General features: G+C 44.2%; 1 long non-coding RNA gene across 1 annotated transcript; it reads right to left on the bottom strand.

The window, feature by feature from the left end:
• Positions 1-394: 394 nt before the first annotated feature.
• Positions 395-19,768, bottom strand: LOC141076745 (uncharacterized). The gene is made up of 4 exons (XR_012227521.1): positions 17,442-19,768; positions 16,758-17,067; positions 8,354-8,583; positions 395-1,418 (listed from the first exon to the last, which is right to left on the bottom strand). It is a non-coding gene; the product is annotated as an uncharacterized lncRNA (long non-coding RNA).
• Positions 19,769-21,493: the final 1,725 nt, after the last annotated feature.

Here is a 21,493-nt window from a genome sequence, read left to right as displayed (position 1 = left end):
GACTGATGGGTACGGGGGACTGGACAACTAGCAAGCGTGCTAAGGGCTAACTAACCACGTTGCTCTCCATGATGGAGGAGATGCCTTAAATAGAAGTCGTCACCCAGTTATTGGATGGGGACACTTTAGGATGGCGAGCCAGCACCTTTAAGAAAGAAGGAGAGCAAACCCTAAGCACAGTTCCCAGAGACCTGCATGCTGTGCACGCACCCCGGGCAGCAGCAGACATGAAGGAAGGAGTATGTGTGGGACAGGATAACGGTGGTGAGTAAGCTGGCATCCCTTCCGGGGAAGAGGGGCAGCATGCAGGGATGATGGCACTACATAATGTGCATAGACTGTGCGTAGGTACATTGTGATTAATGAAAACATGAGCTCCAAATTTTTTGTGACTTCGAATTTATTCTGTAGCTGGCCAACAATCAAAAACATACAGACAATGTCATTAGGAACTATCTTCAGCATGAAGCATAACAAAGAGTCTTGCAGGTGATGGTCTCACTCCCACAGAGCCCTGAACTCAAGATAATCAAGTCTGTGGGCATTACATAAAGAGAGAAGGATTTGTCCAAGCTTACATCCACAGAAGGGTGCCTGCACCATGCAGTTCTAGGCGCTAGACAGCACGCACCATATAAATATGGTGTAGGGGTTTGTTTTAATGATGGCCCAATTACCCCTTTTTACACTGCCTTTATATACCTGCCTTTTTCCCACCTCACCACTCCCTGAGGAAGCGTTTGTGAAACACGCATTAACGGGTGAGGAAGAGAACACAAAATGTCAATGGAGGCTTCAGGTTTATTATTATTCTTATTCCTCATGTTACCCACGGTTTGATAAAGATATTTTTGTATTTTTGTATCACTAGTGCTGGCAGCTAATTTTTTTACTTTAAGGCATTATGCCTCTACTACACACTTTATTGTTTGGTACTTTATGAATAATTATGAATTTAATCTTATATATTATTTATTTAGTGCAGTATATAATTTATTGAGTGCACTATGCCCTTTATTGTATCTTTATTGGATATTATACAGTACTACATCAAGTACTTTAGTAGTATCTAATTATACTTATATTTCTTGGTAGTCAGCTGCTTATCTATTGCGATTTCAGAGACATTTATTTACATTGTTAATACTTATATGCTGCTCTCCTCCACTGATTTCAAATTAATTTTTAAACTGTCCATGTCCAGTCAACTAGGGAGGAGACACAGATTAGATATTAGAAAAAACTTTTTGACAGTTAGAATGATCAATGAGTGGAACAAGCTGCCACGAGAGGTGGTGAGTTCTCCTTCAATAGAAGTCTTCAAACAGAGGCTGGACAGACATCTGTCTGGGATGGTTTAGTGAATCCTGCTTTGAGCAGGGGGTTGGACCAGATGACCCAGGAGGTCCCTTCCAACTCTACAAAAATAAGAAAAAATATTAAATAAAGTTTAATTAGCTATCCAAGATTTGTGGAACAACCTACTTGCTGAATTCCTTCAAACCCAATGTAAAAGTTTACCTAGTAGAATTGATGGATTGGTATTGTTTTAAACGTAAGGAGTGATAACACCAAATATCTATTTTATTTAGGTTTCGCTTGTGCATTTTGTTAAATGAAAACAATTAACACTTCTATTTTTAAAAGCATTCTTACTTTGCAGCATTTTTTCACATCTGCTTAAAACTTTTGAACAGTACTGTATAATACTCCTCTTAGTCCCCTGTAGTACATCACTCCTCTCAGCCTATTACAGCCCCATCCTGCAGTACATCGCTCTTCTTTGTTCTTCTTAGTTACTATTACACACATAACTGCTTCCTAGTATAAAATCTGCACTGTAATGAAGGAGGCACTGCCTTCTCAATTTCATAACCCCACATAGGAATAACTCAGTTCTAGACAAGACTCAAAGCAGAGCTACACTGGCAAAAAATCTAGCTGAGAGAGACTGCACTGTCCATATTCAACCAGCAGCCCTGAAACTACAGCACGATAGTTCCAATAGCAACTGTGGTTGCCTAGATGGGCATTCTTTGGGGGTCAAATTGTCACAAATCATTAAGGGATTCGTGGCAGCTCTGGGTTTGCTGGAATTTAAATGTAGTTTTTTTTTGCTTTGGTCCAGCAAAGGTAAAAGGCAGTGTCTTGCTGGCAGCTTCTTTTAGGCTGGTCAGCTGATGTTGGTTGGTAACAACTCCCATGTCAATTTTAAATAGTCACATGACCCATCAGCTGATCATCGGTTATAGAGTTACTTCTATGCAGACCAGCTAGGTGTGTGGAGCTCACTTGTGACTGTGGTATTGCTGCTGTTGGTGTCCTGTTTACCTGGTGCCGTTTACTCTGCTGTTGTGGAGCTTAGCAGCAGATTCTGAGCTATGTGGTATTCTTTCTGTTAGTCCCATGTTTGTCTTTTTCCTGGGGTAGTATTACATACAGTGGCAATGCTAGTGTATGTACCAGCCAGTGCACTAGCCATGTTTAGTAGAGGTGACATCCAGGGACTAGGCACTCGAAGGTGGCAGGGGGAAGGACCAGCATAGGGCGTTAAGGGAGCTTAGGAACAGGCACTGGTTGGTGTCAGGTGTCCCATCCCACTCTGCCTACCGTTAGGGCCTTCCTCTCCCTTTATCATCCCGTAGTACGTATATGTTGTGTCGTTCGAAGGACATATCCATTTATGACAGTACCCCCTTTTCTACAAGGTGCCTCAGGACCCTTAAGAGAAATCACGAACGGCAAGGACACCAGCGTTCATCTCCGTAGTCACCTGGCCCTCAAGGTTATAGCAAACGCAGACTGATGGTAATTGTAATAATGTAGGCTCCTGAGTGATGACCTGTTATGGATATGGATCACTAGGAGTAGCTCCAACTGGAAGGTTATAGGGCTGAGAATGGCCTAAAAATATCTCTCCCCGACAGGATCTCTGAAGGGAGAGATAATTTTATGGCTTTCAGGGAAGCCTGTAAATTATATTTCAGGGAGTAAGGAACAACGAATGGGGATTGTGGTGTGGTGTGGTGTCCCTTCTTGGGTGTAATCCCCAGTCCTGGACCTTCTCCCTGCCGACTGACTCTCGATCTTTGCTGCCAGTGGACGAGCTTTTTGCAGCTTTGGCCTTGGTGTATGGCGATCCTGATGGAAACTCCCTGAGTCAAAAATTTGTAAGATCAAGCAGGGGGCCCGGACGGCTGAGAAGTACTGCTCAGAGTTTCAGATATGGGCCCCTGACACTCAGTGGAATGGCCCTGCCCTTAGGAGTCATTTTTGTCATAGTGTGTCAGATAGACTTTAAGATTCTCTGGTTCAATATGCTACTCCAAGGTCTTTGGAGGCTGCTATGGCCCTTTCTATCCAGGTGGATAGATGCCTCAGGGACAGAAATACAATGACTCTATCCTCTGTTGTTCTTCCTATGGAGGATATCATACAGGTGCTGTTTGACAAACCCATGCAGTTGGGGGTGTCTCCTTTCATACTAGGCTGCATGCAGTTCACCATGAGACAGTGGCATGTTTTTACTGAGGTCTTATGGATCATTACACTCAGGGCCACCATCAGGGCATTACTGCCCTGACTGGCATATGGAGCCCGGTGGGCAGAGGGGGCCCGCATCGGGCCCGGTCTCCTCTGCTCACCGGGTCCCTATTGGCAGGTAATCCGGGCCCTTAACGCGGCGCTGAGGCAGCTAAACGCTATTGACATGCGGTCCCGCTGACCCACACGTCAATAGTTAACAGCCACCAGCCAATCGGAGGCTGGCAGCTGATGTCAGCCGCAGCGCGCATATCGCCGGAGTCTGATGTCACTGTCAGTCGCCGGCGAGTGCACGTTTCCGCTGCGTGGAGGGATAGATCCTCGCCGCTGGAGCGCGGCCAGGTAAGAAGAACTTTTTTTTTTTTTGAGAGCGGCGACCGGGGGGGCCCGGGGCAGACTGTGAGACGGGGGCAGAATGCTGGACACTGGTGCAGAATGCTGGACGCTGGGGCAGAATGCTGGATGCTGGGGCAGAATGCTGGACACTGGGCAGAATGCAGACATGGGGGTAGAATGCTGGACACTGGAGCAGAATGCTAGACACTGGGGCAGAATGCAGACATGTGGGCAGAATGCTGGACACTGGGGCTGAATGCAGACATGGGGGCAGAATGCTGGACGCTACGGCAGAATGCAGACACTGGGGTAGAATGCAGACATGGGGGCAGAATGCTGGACGCTGGGGCTGAATGCAGACACTGGGGCAGAATGCTGGACACTGGGGCAGAATGCATACATGGGGGCAGAATGCTGGACGCTAGGGCAGAATGCAGACACTGGGGCAGAATGCAGACATGGGGGCAGAATGCTGGACGCTGGGGCTGAATGCAGACTTGGGGCAGAATGCTGGACACTGGGGCAGAATGCAGACACGGGGGTAGAATGCTGGACACTGGGGTAGAATGCTGGACATTGGGGCAGAATGCTGGACACTGGGGCAGAATGCTGGGGCAGAATGCAGACAAGGGGGCAGAATGCTGGACACTGGGGCAGAATGCAGACACGGGGGTAGAATGCTGGACACTGGGGCAGAATGCAGACACAGGGGTAGAATGCTGGACACTGGGGCAGAATGCTGGACATTGGGGCAGAATGCAGGACACTGGGGCAGAATGCAGGACACTGGGGCAGAATGCAGACATGGGGGCAGAATGCTGGACCCTGGGGCAGAATGCTGGACACGGGGGCAGAATGCTGGACACAGGGGCAGAGAGCAGAAACGGGGGTAGAATGCTGGAAGCTGGGGCAGATTGCAGACACGGGGGCAGAATGCAGACACTGGGGAAGAATGCTGGACACTGGGGCAGAATGCTGGATGCTGGGGCCGAATGCAGACATGGAAGCAGAATGCTGGACACTGGGGCAGAATGCAGACACGGGGGTAGAATGCTGGACACTCGGGTGGAATGCTGGACGCTGGGGCAGAATGGACACTGGGGCAGAATGCAGGACACTGGGGCAGAATGCTGGACGCTGGGGCACAATGCTGGACATGGGGGCAGAATGCTGGACATGGGAGACACAGGAGGGGGCAGAATGTGAGACATGGGGCAGAATGCGAGATACGGGGCATGATTGGAGACACGGGGCTGAATGGAGATACGGGGTATGATTAGAGACAGATGGAGCAGGGTTGGAGACAGATTGCACAAGATCATGGGGCAAGATGGATACAATGGAGACAGATGGGGCAGGATGGGGAGATCATATGGGGCAGAATGGATACTCATGAGGGTGGGATGGGAGAACATATGAAGCCAGGATTGAGACACACGGGGGTCAGGATGGGGGATATTATTACCATAGGGGCTAATTAAGGGATATTATTACTGCAGTTATGTATTTAATTTTTTGAGTATACTGTTTTAAATGGGAGGGGCAGTCCTGTTACTGTGCAGAGCCACACTATGTTGCCTTTTTTTCTTCATGTGATGTGATGTAGAAGTTGGGAAAAATTAAGTAATGTTGTTCTGCAAGTAGAGCTCTAGATAACTGTTATTTCCTGCAGAGACGTGATGGCGATCTGCGCTGGATGAAAGATGAAAAGCAAGGATGAAGGATTTCACCTAGAGACATCACTGGTGAGTTAGGGTGTTACCTATACACTGACACTATACACTGTATACTATATACAGAGGTCCTGTGTATAATGTCACCAGTGATCACTGTATTACCTGTACATTATATACAGAGCTCCTGCGTATAATGTCATTGATCACTATATTACCTGTACACAGATACTGCATACTAAGTACAGCTCTCCTGTGTATAATGCCACTTATGGTGATAGTATTGTTTTTTTTATTAATGATCAGTATTGTAGTATTCAGTCACCATGTGGTGGTAATATGTGGTCTGGGCATGGTGCGGTGGTATTTGTCCCTTGTATGTGCCATTATTTGGTCACTATGTGGTGATAATGTGGTCTAGTCATGGTGTGGCGGTATTTGTTCCTTGTATGTGGTATTATAGGTCACTATGTGGTGGTAATATGTGGTCTGGACATGGTGTAGCGGTATTTGTTCCTTGTCTGTGATATTATTGGTCATTTTAAAAATTGAAAGATAAAAATATACCTAAATTGTATTGCATATTTTAACAAATATTTAATAGGTTACAGTAGAGTAGGGCCTGGCCAAAAGTGTCTACCCTGTTATGGTGGCGGCTTAAAAAAATCTTTTGGCCAAAGCAAAAGCTGCCTGCTATATGTGTGATCTGGTGATGGGAACTGTTAATGTGTGATTGGTGAGAAGTGGAGTTTTTCCAAGAGCGGTGGGACTGTGGACAGTTCTAGGGGTGGAGGCGGGGCTGGGTGGAGCCTGGGCGGAGTCTCAAGGGGGCCCCGAATATTTTGCCAGTATGGGGCCCCGAAATCCCTAGTGGCAGCCCTGATTACATTAAGGTCTGTCCATCTCGCGCAAAACATGGTACTTCATCTCATAAGCCAAGTTCCCCTTGTCGTATGGAGAGAGACTACCAGGGTGTGTACATTTCCTCCATTTTTACGTTTCCGTTCACCATTTTTCCAGAATTAGTGGTTGGTGGGAACTGACACTATTCTGGTTCTTGTGAATAGTGGAACTGAAGTCAGTTTGGTGGATTCCCGCTTTGCTCAAACCCATGGTTTAATCAGTAGGGTGCTAGCGAGATCCATTCCTATTATTGCTATTGATTCTGCTTGTTTCAGCCAGAAGCGTTTGACCAAAATTCATACATACTGTAATGTGAACTTGCTCATAGGGGCTCTTCATAAAGAGTTCCTGTCGTGCTACATCTTAGCGCTTCCCTGGCTGAAGAAACACAATCAGGTCATTGATTGGTTGTCCAGAGAAATAGACAGTTGGGGCAACTTTTGCCTGCGTGCTATTATCTCTGCCATCTTTTTTAAATCTTCCCTTTCTTCTCCAGTCGAGGTAGCTAAGGTGCTACAAAAGAATAAGGGCAATACTCTACCCACTTCTAAGGTTAACTCTAGACCTCGGTGTCCTCCCAGCAATGTGCATCCTGAGGGTAAGAGTTTTTTCACATGGGCGGACACTTCCGTTATTTGTCATTCAAGGAGATTACCATCTTGTTTCAAAACGTACTTGTTGTAATAAATGTTCAGGTCCGGACCTGTCTGTAAATGAGTACGTAAGGGTGTCCACTAAAAACATCAGGTAGAAGTACTCAGCCCTATGAGCTTCCAGTTAGAGTTACCCACCCCCAGTGAGGCATATCCATAACGTGTCGTCACTCAGGAGATTTGTTGCGCCTCTGGAGCCTACATTAATACTATTACCGTCGGTCTGTGATTGTTATGACCTTGAGGACCAGTTGACTACAGAGGTGAATGTTGTTAGTGTTGTGATCTGTCCCTGCCATGCGTCATTCCTGGACAAGCCTGGTCCTAAGGGTCCTGAGAGCCTTCATAGAAAAGTGGGTACTGTCATGAATCATTAAGTTATTCGTGGCAGCTCTTGATCTGCTGGAATTTAAATGTATTTTTTTTCTTTTGGGTCAGCAAGAGTTAATGTCAGTCTCTTGCTGGCAGCTTCTTTTAGGCTGGTCAGCTGATGTTGGTTGGTAAACAGGCCCACCTCCTTTTTAAATAGTCAGATCACCCATCAGCTGATAGTCGGTTAGAGAGTTACTTCTATGCAGTCCAGCTAGGTGTGTAGAGTTCTCCTTTGGCTGTGCTATTGCCGTGTTTGGAGTCCTGTTTACTTTGCTGCTGTGCAGCTTAGCAGCAGATTCTGAGATAATTTGTATTCTTTCTGTCAGTCCCTTGTTTGTCTTTGTCCTTGTGTAATATTACCTGAAGTAGCAAGGCTAGCTGCGCCCTTACTGGCCAGTGCACTAGCCAGGGTTACTAAAGGTGACAGCCAGGGACTAGACACCTAGAGCTTATATCCAGGAGAACAAAGCGACTGACAGTTCAAAATCGGACATGGCTGATTAACATCTCCCCCATCATCTGTTGGCCGACACCCCCATACACATTAGACCATCAGCCGAACCAGTCGATTTCGGTGGATTCAACTGACATTAGAAACCTAATCTCGACAAAAAGACCTATAATAATGGACAGCATTTAAAGGAGTAGCAAAGCATTAAAAAATATCTATAAATTACTCCTTAAACAACAAAAATTATACTGGACCGTACACACATGCAAATATAGAAATTTTATTGAATACAAAAAAAAAAAATATACAACTACTAAAGAAAAAATATATTAATAAAACCTAAACCTTTCATTATTACCTTTTGTGTCTCCCCTATTTCCTCCTTCATAGACCATAAGCTGGTAATCAGGGTCATCACTCACCTTGGTATGTGTTACTCAGTAATGTTTTATCTTGTGTACATGTCACTTCTGAATTGCAAAGTTCTGCGGAATACGTTGGTGCTATAGAAATAAAAATTATCTGGTGGTGCTAGCCGAGAGATTCTCAGGTGTGCAGCAATGATCATCGCTGTGTAGCACACCCTTGTTAGCTCATATCTTATGAAAATATTTTTGGGACCCCATCATGCTGGATATCTGGAAAGAGGTAACTAGAAAAACAAATAGTAACAGTCAATTACTGAATTTAACACACATAGCTGTAGTTTGAAAACTGGCCACAAGGAGGCAACAGCGGAAAGATTCAAAGTCTTTCTCCCATATATGAACCTATCCAGTGATAATAAAGGTAATAGCAGTAAAGATTCAGAAATCAAGCATCAAATATTTTCAAGCAGTGGCCAAATCACATCTAAATGGCATATTAGGCTGTTTAAAGAGGTTGTTCCCTTTCAGTAAATTAATGTCCCAAGCCACTGGTTATTATTATTATTTAAAAAAAAAAAAAAAAGAAAAACTCTGTGTATTCGGAATACTCAAACACCAGGAGCAGCGGGGGAAATTCGCCAGTTTACTTGGGTAAGGTGAATACAGCACAGTTTGTTTCTGTATAATAATCTGCAGCTGACCAACATTCATTTACTGAAAGGGAACAATCCCTTTAATTTATGGCAAAGGACTTGAGCGAATCTACAACCCGTATAAAGCAGTGGTGATAAACATCCAGCCAAATGTACCCAATAGGTAGAAGAGTGCAGCGGAGGTACAAAGAAATAAAATGTAACTACTTTATTAAAATCTCAACATGGGTAACACTCAATACAAAACACATATATATGTGGGACAGTGCAACATAATATTTAATTATGTATAGAGATGGTTAGTACTCTGTTAACCACAGAGTACTGATCCCAGCGTGAAGTACAGTGGGTACGGAAAGTATTCAGACTCCAATAAATTTTTCACTCTTTGTTTCATTGCAGCCATTTGTAAATTCAAAATAAGTTCATTTTTTCTAATTAATGTACACTCTGCACCCCATCTTGACTGAAAAAAAAACAGAAATGCAGAAATTTTTGCAAATTTATTAAAAGAGAAAAACTGATAAATTTAAAGGGGTCTGAATACTTTCTGTACCCACTGTATAGTTTGTACGCAGGATAGTCAAATACCTGCCTTAGAACAAAAAAGATAATATATAAAAGTACAATAAAATGAAGGTGGGGTAATCATGAAAGATGTACGGGATAGTGTGCGCCTGTACATAGACATGGATATTATGCACTATTGGTCCAAAAATGCCCCAAAATATCACACGGTACACACAAAATCACCTCATTGGTGGATCAGATAATTTTAAGTAAAGAGGTGGAGTACCCCTGAAACATTCATGAAAATGATACTAATAGAAATGTACTAACATCACAATCTCAAAACGTCGTGTTTTGAGATTGACATAGATACCACCCCTAGGGTGGGTCACAAAGAATAGAATCCACCTGGCCTGCCGGGGATTAAGTCTTTGTGCCGACTGGATGTATGCCAGATTCTTATGGTCAGTGTAGATTTTGAAAGGATGAATGGCACCCTCCAGTAAGTATCGCCACTCCTCCAGTGCCAACTTGATGGCCAACAGCTCCCTGTCACCAATGGAATAGTTTCGCTCTGCTGTGGGGATCGTTTTGAAAAAGAAACTGCAGGTGACCAGTCGTCCGAAGAGGCCGCCTGGGAGAGTACTGCACGGGCTCCAGTGGAAGCATCCACCTCCAGGATGAAGGGTTTGTTTGCCTCGGGACGATGGAGCACGGGAGTCGTAGCAAAAGCTTGCTTTAAGGACAAAAAGGCGCTCTAAGCTTCAGGAGACCAGATGTTAGGGTTGACTCCTTAGCGGATAAGAGACGAGATAGGCAGGACCAATGAGGAGAAATGAGGGACAAACTGCCGATAGTAATTCGCAAAACCAGGGAATCGTTGGATTGCCTTCACCCCATGGAGCCATGGCCAATTGAGGACGGCAGAGACGGATCTATGCGAAGAAAAGAGTCGGAGATAATGTACCCCAGAACGGTAAGGATGTTTGTTCAAATACACATTTCTCGAACTTGGCGTAGAGGCGATTCTCCCTCAAACGTAGAAGTACATGGTGCACGTTCCTCCTATGGGAAGACAGATCTGGAGAAAGCACGAGGATATCATCCAAGTACACCACCACGCAGGTGTACAGCATATCCCAGAAAATGTCGTTCACGAACTCCTGGAATATCGCAGGAGCATTTCAGAGTCCAAAGGGCATGACCAAGTATTCATAGTGACCGTCCGGGGTGTTAAAGGCGGTCTTCCACTCCTCTCCGGAACGAATACGGATCAAGTTGTAGGCCCCACGAAGATCCAATTTGGTGAAAATTTGTGCTTCTCTTATCCGGTCAAAGAAATCTGGGATCAGTGGCAGCGGATACTTGTTTTTGACCATGATGTCGTTCAGCCTTCTATAGTCTATGCCTGGATGGAGAGAGCCGAGTCAAGAGCGTGAGGCATGCTCGTGCACCCGATGGAATCCCTGCGCCGGCCGTGAGCCCGGAAGTGAGGATTTCAAGCGGCGCGCTCCAGCTCCGGAGGTGTGCTGGGATGCCGTGGACGGGGAAGTATAAGGAGGCACGGGGGAGAGCGGTGTGACATATATTTTAGGTATCAGAGTTGATCCATTTAAAACCGACTCCACCAAAATGGACACAGACTCAGACTCCACAGCCCTTCATGTAGGACTAACACTACGCTTAGATATCGCCATCTTTTTGCTTCCTTGTTTTTGTCTTCTTTAACAACTTTCCAACCTTTGACACCACATAGGCGTCATGAAAGCCGGTGCCAATCCGACCTATGAGGCCCATGTGGCGTCATGAATTGATAGCCCCCTGAGGGTCGGGTGACCGGGGTCACTGAAAGGTCACCCGACCCACAGGCACAGGACCCTTTGAGCTTCACCCCGGGGGGGTGGCTTTGCCCCCCCGTGGCTACGATCGCTCTGATTGGCTGTTTCACTTTTAACAGCCAATCAGAGCGATTGTAATATTTCACCAATGAAATTTGGTGAAATATTACAATCCAGCCATGGCGATGCTGCAATATCATCGGCCATGGCTCGAGACCTCGATCCGACCCCCCCCCACTGACTGAAGGCGACGATCGGCCGCCGCCATCAGCATCTGCTCCCCTCTGCCTTCCGATCCCCCCCTCCCCCTGGTACCTCCTATGTCCCTGTGTCCGTCCCAGTGTCCCTCCCGGATCCATCATGGGCGCTGCCATCTTGCAAAATGGCGGGTGCATGCGCAGTGCGCCCGCCAAATCTGTCAGCCACAGATTCACTCATTCATAAACTCTATCACAGTGATCAAAATAAAAAAAAAAGTAAATACCCCCCACCCCCTTAGGTAGGGACAAATAATAATATAAAGAAAATATTTTTATTTTCCATTAGGGCTACAATTAGGGTTGGAATTAGGGTAGGAATTAGGGTTCGGGTTGGAATTAGGGTTAGAATTAGGGTTGGAATTAGGGTTAGGGTTGGGATTAGGGTTGGAATTAGGGTTAAGATTAGGGGTGGGTTTGTGGTTAGGGTTAGAGTTCGGATTAGGGGTGTGTTGGGGTTAGGGTTGGGGTTAGGGTTGTGTTGGGGTTGAGTTAGAATTGAGGGGTTTCCACTATTTAGGAACATCAGGGGGTCTCCAAACGCGACATGGCACCACCATTGAATCCAGCCAATTTTGCGTTCAAAAAGTCAAAGTGCTCCCTCCATTCCGAGCCCCGATGTGTGCCCAAACAGTGGTTTACCCCCTCATATGGGGTATCAGCGTACTCATGAAAAATTGCACAACGTTGGGGGTCTAATTTCTCCTGCTACCCTTGGGAAAATAAAAAATTAGGGGCTAAAAAAATTATTTTTGTGGAAAAAAAATGATTTTTTTAATTTCACGGCTCTGCGTTATAAACTTTTGTGAAGCACTTCGGGATTCAAAGTGTTCACCACACATCTAGATGAGCTCCTTGGGGGGGGCCTAGTTTCCAAAATGGGGTCACTTGTGGGGGGTTTCTACTGTTTAGGCACATCAGGGGATCTGCAAAAGTAACATGACGCCCGCAGACCATTCCATCAAGTCTGCATTTCAAAACATCACTACTTCCCTTCCGAGCCCCGACGTGCCCAAACAGTGGTTCCCCCCCACATATGGGGTACCAGCGTACTCAGGACAAACTGGACAACTTTTGGGGTCCAGTTTCCCATGTTACACTTGTGAAAATAAAAAATTGCAGGCTAAAAAAATCATTTTTTGAGGAAAAAAATGATTTTTTATTTATACGGCTCTGCATTATAAACCTCTGTAAAGCACTTGGGGGTTCAAAGTGCTCACCATACATGTAGATAAGTTCCTTGGGGGGGTCTAGTTTCCAAAATGGGGTCACTTGTGGGGGTTTCTACTGTTTATGCACATCAGGGGCTCTGCAAACGTAACATGATGTCGGCAGACCATTCCATCAAGTCGGCATTTCAAAACGTCACTACTTCCCTTCCGAGCCCTGACGTGTGCCCAAACAGTGGTTCCCCCCACATATGGGGTACCAGCGCACTCAGGACAAACTGGACAACAACTTTTGGGGTCCAATTTCTCCTGTTACCCTTGTGAAAAAAAAAAATTGTGGGCTAAAAAATGATTTTTTATTTTCACGGCTCTGCGTTATAAGCTTCTGTGAAGCATCTGGGGGTTCAAAGTGCTCACTATGCATCTAGATAAGTTGCTTAGGGGGTCTAGTTTCCAAAATGGGGTCATTTGTGGGGAAGCTCCAAAGTTTAGGCACACAGGGGCTCTCCAAACACGACATGGTGTCCGCTAACGATTGGAGCTAATTTTCCATTTAAAAAGTCAAATGGCGCTCCTTCCCTTCCGAGCCCTGCCGTGCACTCAAACAGTGGTTCCCGTATAAAGTAATTTTGGCGGGCACCATCATTGAATAAAAGGGGAAATAAGCCTCACTGGGATCACTAAACTGCATGCAAAAGATACATGTGCTAGACAATAGAAAGAGCAATGCAAAAAGTTTTTTAGGATCACCACACAAAATACCAGTAAATACAGCAAAATGTAGTTTATTGTTTACAGAGCCAAAAAAAACACTACGCACAATAAAAACACTTAAAAACATTTCAAGGGACTGAAGCAAATGTAGTCCCCACAATCAAAGATGATCATGGTAATAATACAGCCACTAGCCGCTTAATAATTAAGTAGCACACAAATACATACAAAATAGTGCCAATATGCTGCTGATATAGGCCCCCTAATATCAGAGGAAAATACAAATTTCTTGGCGGGGTAAAGAGAATAATAATAGTCAGATCAAGACCTAACATACAATAAACTCCTAGGTACTAAAAGGAGACAGTATGTAACATGATATACAAAACCAATCCTGAGTCTGCAAACAGTCAGTAGAATAATACATCACCGCAGACCAGTACAATTAGTAGGGAGGTCATAGTCACCCCGTCACTTATATACAGCAGACAAACAAGCAGGCAAAGTGGCGTAGGAGGACCCACGTGTTCCGACACTCAAGATGTCTTTTTCAAGGTGAGTGTAACTGGTTCTGTTAACCCCAACTATTTAAACAGAAATCATTAAAAGTAGATTTTTACCAGCTGGTGGCTGTCAGCAGGAGAGCGGCGTGAAGCGGCATGATGGCGCGCGGTGAGCCACCCGGAAGTGCTCACCGGACAGAGTCAAGGTATCCAGAGCACCGGCGCAGCCAGTGTGTCATAGTGTGTAAGTCGCTTGCGCAACAAAGTATACAGTGCGACTGCGCAAACAAAGAATCTCACAAGGGAGCTTGACGCTTGCACAGAAGAAAGCCAGCAGAGACTCAGACCGTTATCGCCGGCATAACAAACAAGTGTGCATGTCCTCAGACATGAGCCAATATAATTGTAATTATATGAGAGGTCTCACATATATATATGACGCTTGTGCAAGTAACTTAAGAGGCTAAGAGTTGTTATTGCCAGAAGAATAAGCAAATGCGCATGCCCACGAATACAGTGTAGTTACATAGGAGATAAACATATGCACAGACGCCAATGCTATATAAGTACTTATCAACAAAGCGCAGTATAATATGTGATAATTGCACATGGATATAGAGCACATATGCACTATTTTATTCAAAAAAATACAAAGCTATTTTGCGACAACTAACAGACAAGGACTTATAATAATAAGTAATACCCATAGAGACAATTGCGCATGCCCAAACAAATGAATGGACCAAAATCAATAAAAAAGACAAAAGTTCTAAGAGCACTATGAAGATTATGCTAATATGCAAATTCACAGACAAAAAGGTCAAGATGTTAGACAAATGAGGCACACAGGAAGAAAAGTTCCTGTACTAGACCTCATAACACAAGAAGTTTTTTTATATATTCATTTATTTATCTACTTGTTGTCTAAAAGAGTAATTCATTTGTACGGTATATACCCCATACACGCCTATTCTGTATTTCCCTTTAATACAGGGCACATTAGAGTATAACAGTTGTTACACCACGGGCCAGCCTCAAATCATAGAGGATGATAATGCCTGGTCACCCCAAATATCCTCAAAGGAGATTCTGAGCAAATATATGTATTTCCCTTTGATACAAGGCACTTTAGAGTATAGCAGTTAATACACCACGGGATAATAATGGTAATGTTAGTCACCCAAGATAACCTGTAAGGAGGTTCTGAGCAAATGGACAGATTCAAAAAGTCCATGAGCCCTATAAGAAAGAATATCACAGAACAGGGGTTTAACAGTCAAGGTCCATAAAGGCACGAGGACCAGTAACCCCAAGAAAGTTGAGATCCTACAGGGTTCATAATGTATACCAGCAGCATACCTGCACAACTATAACCCTAGAGAATAATACCCTCAGCCCCAATTAGGGGTACATACAAAAGGCAAACGCCGCATTACAAAAGAAAAGGTCATATAGCACAAAAAGTACCCCAGAATATAACTGATGCAACCAGATGGACAATAGATGTAAAATAATAATCAACACATGAAAAAAAAGCCGTTGATTGGTAGACATAGTTTTTCATACTGATTGAGCTGAAACAGTCAGGACAACAATTCTCTGTTAACTCCAATCCTAGAGACCTGAAAGAAATTGATGATAAAAGTCTATAAGAAAAACAGAGAAAAAGGAACCACAATAACTGGTACTGCTGCACACTGGTCAGACAGGGGGTCCCCAGACTAGGACTTCCTGTAGAAACCAGTGTACAGCAGTTCCTCATTGAGTCCATCCGGTGAGATGCTACCAAAATGAAAAATCCATCTGGCTTCCCGTCGGAGAAGCTCATCAGCAACATTACCCCCCCTGATGTTGATATGGACCCCCTCCAAACCCATAACTCTGAGAGAGTCCGGGGAGCCCCCGTGATGGTCTAAGAAGTGGGCCGCCACCGAGGAAATGGGTTTACCTTTACACTTATTCGATAGGGCAGTTGATATGTTCGAGAGATGCTATTGGGTTCTACGCCGTAATTCCTGCGTCGTCTGCCCAACATATTTTCTTACATCCACAGACCAGTGCGTAAACTAGATTACGAGAACGACAATTGAAGTACGCCTTCGACTGTAGCTGTGTGGGCAAATGAAGCAAAGAGGCAGCTCGGTTGGAAATAATTAGAGAGCAAATTGAACAACCCCCACAGGGAAAAGACCACTGTTGTCGTGCCCAGTCCTTAGGGTACCGTTACACCTAGCGATGCACCAGCGATCCCGACCAGTGATATGATGCGGTCAGGATCGCTGGTACATCGCTAGGTGGTCGCTAGTGAGCTGCCACACAGGCAGATCTCACCAGCGACATTGCAGGGGTCGGGGATCGCTACTTACCTGTCAGACGTGGCGATCCTGCGTCCTCCCGCTCGGCTCCACGCGTCGCTCGTCGGCGCCACAGGAAGCCCAGCAGGAAGTGGCCAACGAGAAATGGTCCAGGAGCTTCTCGCGCGATCAGCGATAACCAGCGGGGGAGCCGGTCGGAGGTAAGTATCACATGCAGCGATATCGCTAGCAATATCACTGCAACGTCACAAAATCGGTGACTTTACAGCGATATTGCTAGTGATATCGCAGTGTGTAACGGGGGCTTTAATCTGGTGAGAGGGCGCCTAAAATGGCTATTAGATAAATGGTCTTTAAGGTTTTTAGCCCTCCTTGCTACCACCCTGGGTTTGGGCTCACTCAGAAGAATGCCCCAATTGTTCCCAAGAATTCAGTATATGTCACTCCAAGGATTGTTGAACCTAGTAATTAGGCTAATCCTATTAGTTGTCGATCTTACCTGTGGCTTGAAGGCAACTTCTCTGGATTTATTCATTGAGTGTTCAAAGGCTCCTGATATAATCCTCTTCGGGTACCCCCTCTCACTAAACCTGTTCATAAGTTGTCTGGATTCCTTGATGAAATCTTCAGTATGGCTGCAGTTTCTCCTAAGCCTTAGGAATTGTCCCTTCGGTATTCCATTCCGTAGGTGTGCTGGATGGAAGCTGTCAAAATGTAATACATTATTTGTGGTAGTTTTCTTCCGGAATAAAGTGGTAACTATGCGGTTCTGGCAAATCCTCAGTCTTAGATCCAAAAAATCAACTGAGCTGAAAGAAAAAGAGGAAGTTAGTTTGATATTCCAGCAGTTATTGTTTAGGTCCCTAATAAAGTCATTGAGCTGTTCCAATGTCTCAGACCAAATGATGACAATGTCATCGATGTATCAATGCCATTTAACCACAATTTTAGTAAATAAGTGCTGTTTGTACACGTGTGTCTCCTCCCACCAACCCACAGAGGTTCGCGTAGGAGGGCGCACATTTTGCTCCCATGGCAGTTCCAGACACTTGTTTATAAAATGCTCTATCAAACACAAAATAGTTATTTTCCAACACAAATTTTAATAGTTCTAAAATAAAGGAGTCATGGCCCCTCTCCCCCGTAGTCTGACGTTCTAGGAAGAAGGAAACAGCCTCCATACCTAACTTATGTTCGATGTTGGTATACAGTGCCTCTACATCCAAGGTTGCCAGAATAACATCGTCCAGTATTTCCAATTTCTCCAAAAGGAGTTTAAGATGTGTTGAATCACGGACAAAGGATTCCAGAGTCTGTACCATTGGCTGTAAAAAATAGTCCAAGTAAGAGCAAGGTCTTTCATACAAACCCCTGTTATGATTGAGTCACCTTAGGAGGCAAAAATAGTAATGCTAGCTAAGTCCAGAAAACCAGAGAAGTTGGCAGCTATCGGATTGCAGACCCCTGAACCTATCAACACAACTAGCAGTAGCCGTGGGGGGCTCCTACGATGTCCTAGGCCCCTCGATCACAGCCAGAGGACTACATAGCCTAAAGACAGAAACGGAAATCTAAACTGCCCCAGAGCAGACCCCAAAGTAAAAGGCAGCCCCCCACATATAATGACAGTGAAGCAAGAAGAAAGAACAAAACACAGACAGAAAGATAGACTGAGCAAAGATGGGGCCCACGCTAGCTTAGATAGGAAAGGACAGGAAGGCTGCTGTCTGCAATCCGTGGAAAACCCTATGAAAATAAGAGCCAACAAACTGACAGTAAAAAAGGCCCTGAAGACGCTAGGCTTCAAAAAGCTATGTCAGTACTCAGGAATATTCTGAAGACAGAGCAACCGGCAAAAGGAGATTCAGCTAACCCCAGCAGGGAATGGCAGAATCCAGAAAAGCAAGGAAAACAAAACACTAATGCAAAAAGGCAAAGCAGAAATCTTAGCTTTAGATGAGCAGGAATCAGACTGGTTTCCTAGAAGTCCACAGAGAAATCACCCGCAGGCCAGAAGGGCGTCGGCAGCCTTATATCCAGTCATTAACTCCACTCAGCCAGTCATCATCATCAGCCCCAGGTGTTTGACAATCAGGCTCACTACCTTTCTTCACCAGAAGAGGGAGTTCCTCGGGCCTCAGTAGTGAAGGGGAAAATGAAATCACAACAAACCTCCCATCCCAGAGATAGGTCTACCTGGGGGTTGTGTTAAAGACATATGCACTTTGGGCAACATGTACTTCGTTGGCACCACAGGATGAATAGTTGTCAAAAAATCCAATTCTTTTTTATTGATAATACAAGAGTGTGCCCTCATTAGTAATCTATCAAGTTGTCCTTTGAAGATAACTGTAGGATCGGATGGAAGTAATTGATAGTGTTGGACATTATCACGATGTCGCCTGACCTCTTGGCAATACATAGTTTTAGGCCATAGGACGATATTACCGCCCTTATCTGCTTCTTTAATTTCAAAAGTATCATTATTTTTCAGGCCATTAAGGGCCAATCTTTCGGCCCCACTCAGGTTGTTGTAGCGGTGCTTATCCACTTTCAATCCCCTAATATCATTACAAATTTTTTCAAAAAAAATTTGAATTACTGGAAACATAGAAAATTTGGGGGTAGCCTGTGAAGGTAATCTGCCATTAAACCTATGCCTAGTTTGCTCACTCTCAGTTTCAGTTAATAAGTCTAAGAGATCCCGAAACACCTGTCTATCTCGGTCTGGAAGTTCATCAATAAGGGACGGCTGATGATAGAGCATTTTGAACGTTAGTTGCCTACAAAATAAGTAAAGGTCCTTAGTTAACTCAAATTTGTCCAAACAATTCATAGGCGAGAAGGAAAGCCCCTTAGTGAGTAGGTTGATCTCATTTTCAGATAATTCATTTGTCGAAAGATTAATGATGCGTAGGCCTCCCGCATCAGGATCATGGTCATTTAGGGGGCTTATATCTAGTGATGCCTCCAGTTGTTGAACCTCGTTTCCCTCTTCGAGCTCGGTGACCAAGCTCGAAAATTCCTGTTCCTTTTTGAGCGTGAACTTAGGCTTCCTTCGCCCCCTTCTATGCTGCTTTCCCTGTAGCTTGTGTCAGTGGATAAAAAATCACTACTCAGATTCAGTGCGGGACCATTATCAGTCACACCTGACTTGTTAACCGAGATCTTGTATTGTGTAACATTATTGTACTTGTTTTTATGTATACCCCTCCCTACATGTAAAGCGCCATGGAATAAATGGCGCTATAACAATAAATAATAATAATAATCTTAGGAGTTTGTCTCCTCATGTTACCCTGATGAGACCACTTAAATACTCTTTGCCTGTCCAAGTCAGTTCTATCTCAATGAAACTTGCTCTTTTTCCCCCTAATATCTTTTTCATAACGATCCAACAGTTCTTTAAGCTGACTCTTAAAGGGATCCACCAAGGTTTTCTTGTCAAAGGACTCTAATTTGGATTCTTTGTCCTTGTTTTCCTCTCTAATTTTAGAAACAATATACAAAGAATAGTTGCACTCTATCATGCTAAGGCATGTCAATGTGGAATATATGTAATTAGAATTGCAATACAGCTTTAGAATTATGGAAAAAATATGAGACTCTTAGCATAAAATTTGGCCAAATATTATCTGCCCACCAGCCAACGTTAAGGCGGCCTCAAATCTGATGGGTACCTACACTGTGTGAATACCTCTCTAAGGCTGATGTCTGAATTCCTGGGTGAATGTGGACACCTCTGTCAGCAATGCCTGCATTTATGTGTAAGTAGGGACCTGCTATAATTAAAATCACCACCTGGTGGAGGGCGGAGTGCTCGGTGAGTAAGCTAACGTACACGAGACAAAAAAGCCTTAGAGAGGTATTCACACAGTGTAGGTACCCATCAGATTTGAGGCTTCCTTGACGTTGGCTGGTGGGCAGATATTTGGCCAAATTTTATGCTGAGTCTCATATATTTTTTCTATAATTCTAAAGCTGTATTGCAATTCTAATTACATATATTCCACATTGACATGCCTTAGCATGATAGAGTGCAACCATTCCTTGTATATTGTACATGGGGGTAGCTCTTCTTGGTATGCACCTATTCACATTAGTTTGGATGTGCCAGTCAGTTTATTTGTCTTGTGTATGTTAGCTTAGTGACCAAGCACTCCGCCCTCCACCAGGTGGTGATTTTAATTATAGTAGGTCCCTACTTACCCATAAATGCAGACATTGCTGACAGAGGTGTCCACATTCACCCAGGAATTCAGACATCAGCCTTAGAGAGGTATTCACACCCATCAGATTTGAGGCCGCCTTGACGTTGGCTGGTGGGCAGTTAATATTTGGCCAAATTTTATGCTAAGAGTCTCATATATTTTTTCCATAATTCTAAAGCTGTATTGCAATTCTAATTACATATATTCCAGATTGACATGCCTTAGCATGATAGAGTGCAACTATTCTTTGTATATTGTATATGGGGGTAGCTCCTCTTGGTATGCACCTATTCACATTAGTTTGGATGTGCCAGTCAGTTTTTTTTGTCTCCTTTATAAAGAAACAGTCGGTCTTGCTCTATAAGCATATCAACAATATACAAGCATTTTTTCAAGCCAGTTTCCCATACATCTTTAAAGTCTTGGTCCACCTCCCATGCAGGGGATATTAGGGGGCCTATATCAGCAACATATTGGCACTATTTTGTATGTATTTGTGTGCTACTTAATTATTAAACGGCTAGTGGCTGTATTATTACCATGATCATCTTTGATTGTGGGGACTACATTTGCTTCAGTCCCTTGAAATGTTTTTAAGTGTTTTTATTGTGTGTAGTGTTTTTTGGCTCTGTAAACAATAAACTACATTTTGCTATATTTACTGGTATTTTGTGTGGTGATCCTAAAAAACTTTTTGCATTGCTCTTTCTATTGTCTAGCAAACAGTGGTTCCCCCCACACATATGGGGTACCAGCGTACTCAGGACAAACTGTACAACTTTTGGGGTCCAATTTCTCCTGTTGCCCATGGGTAAATAAAATATAGTGGGCTAAAGAATAATTTGAAGAAAAAAAATATTTTTTATTTTCACTGCTCTGTTATAAACTTCTGTGAAGCACTTGGGGGGGGTTCAAAGTGCTCACCACACATCTAAATAAGTTCCTTAAGGGGTCTAGTTTCCAAAATAGTGTCACTTGTGGGTTTTTTTCACTGTTTAGGCACACAGGGGCTCTCTAAACACGA

This window comes from Dendrobates tinctorius, unplaced genomic scaffold, assembly GCF_039654945.1.
Source record: "Dendrobates tinctorius isolate UK_male_01 unplaced genomic scaffold, ASM3965494v1 ptg000003l, whole genome shotgun sequence".
NCBI lineage: Eukaryota > Metazoa > Chordata > Amphibia > Anura > Dendrobatidae > Dendrobates > Dendrobates tinctorius.
This window is presented reverse-complemented; position numbering and strand designations above follow the sequence as displayed.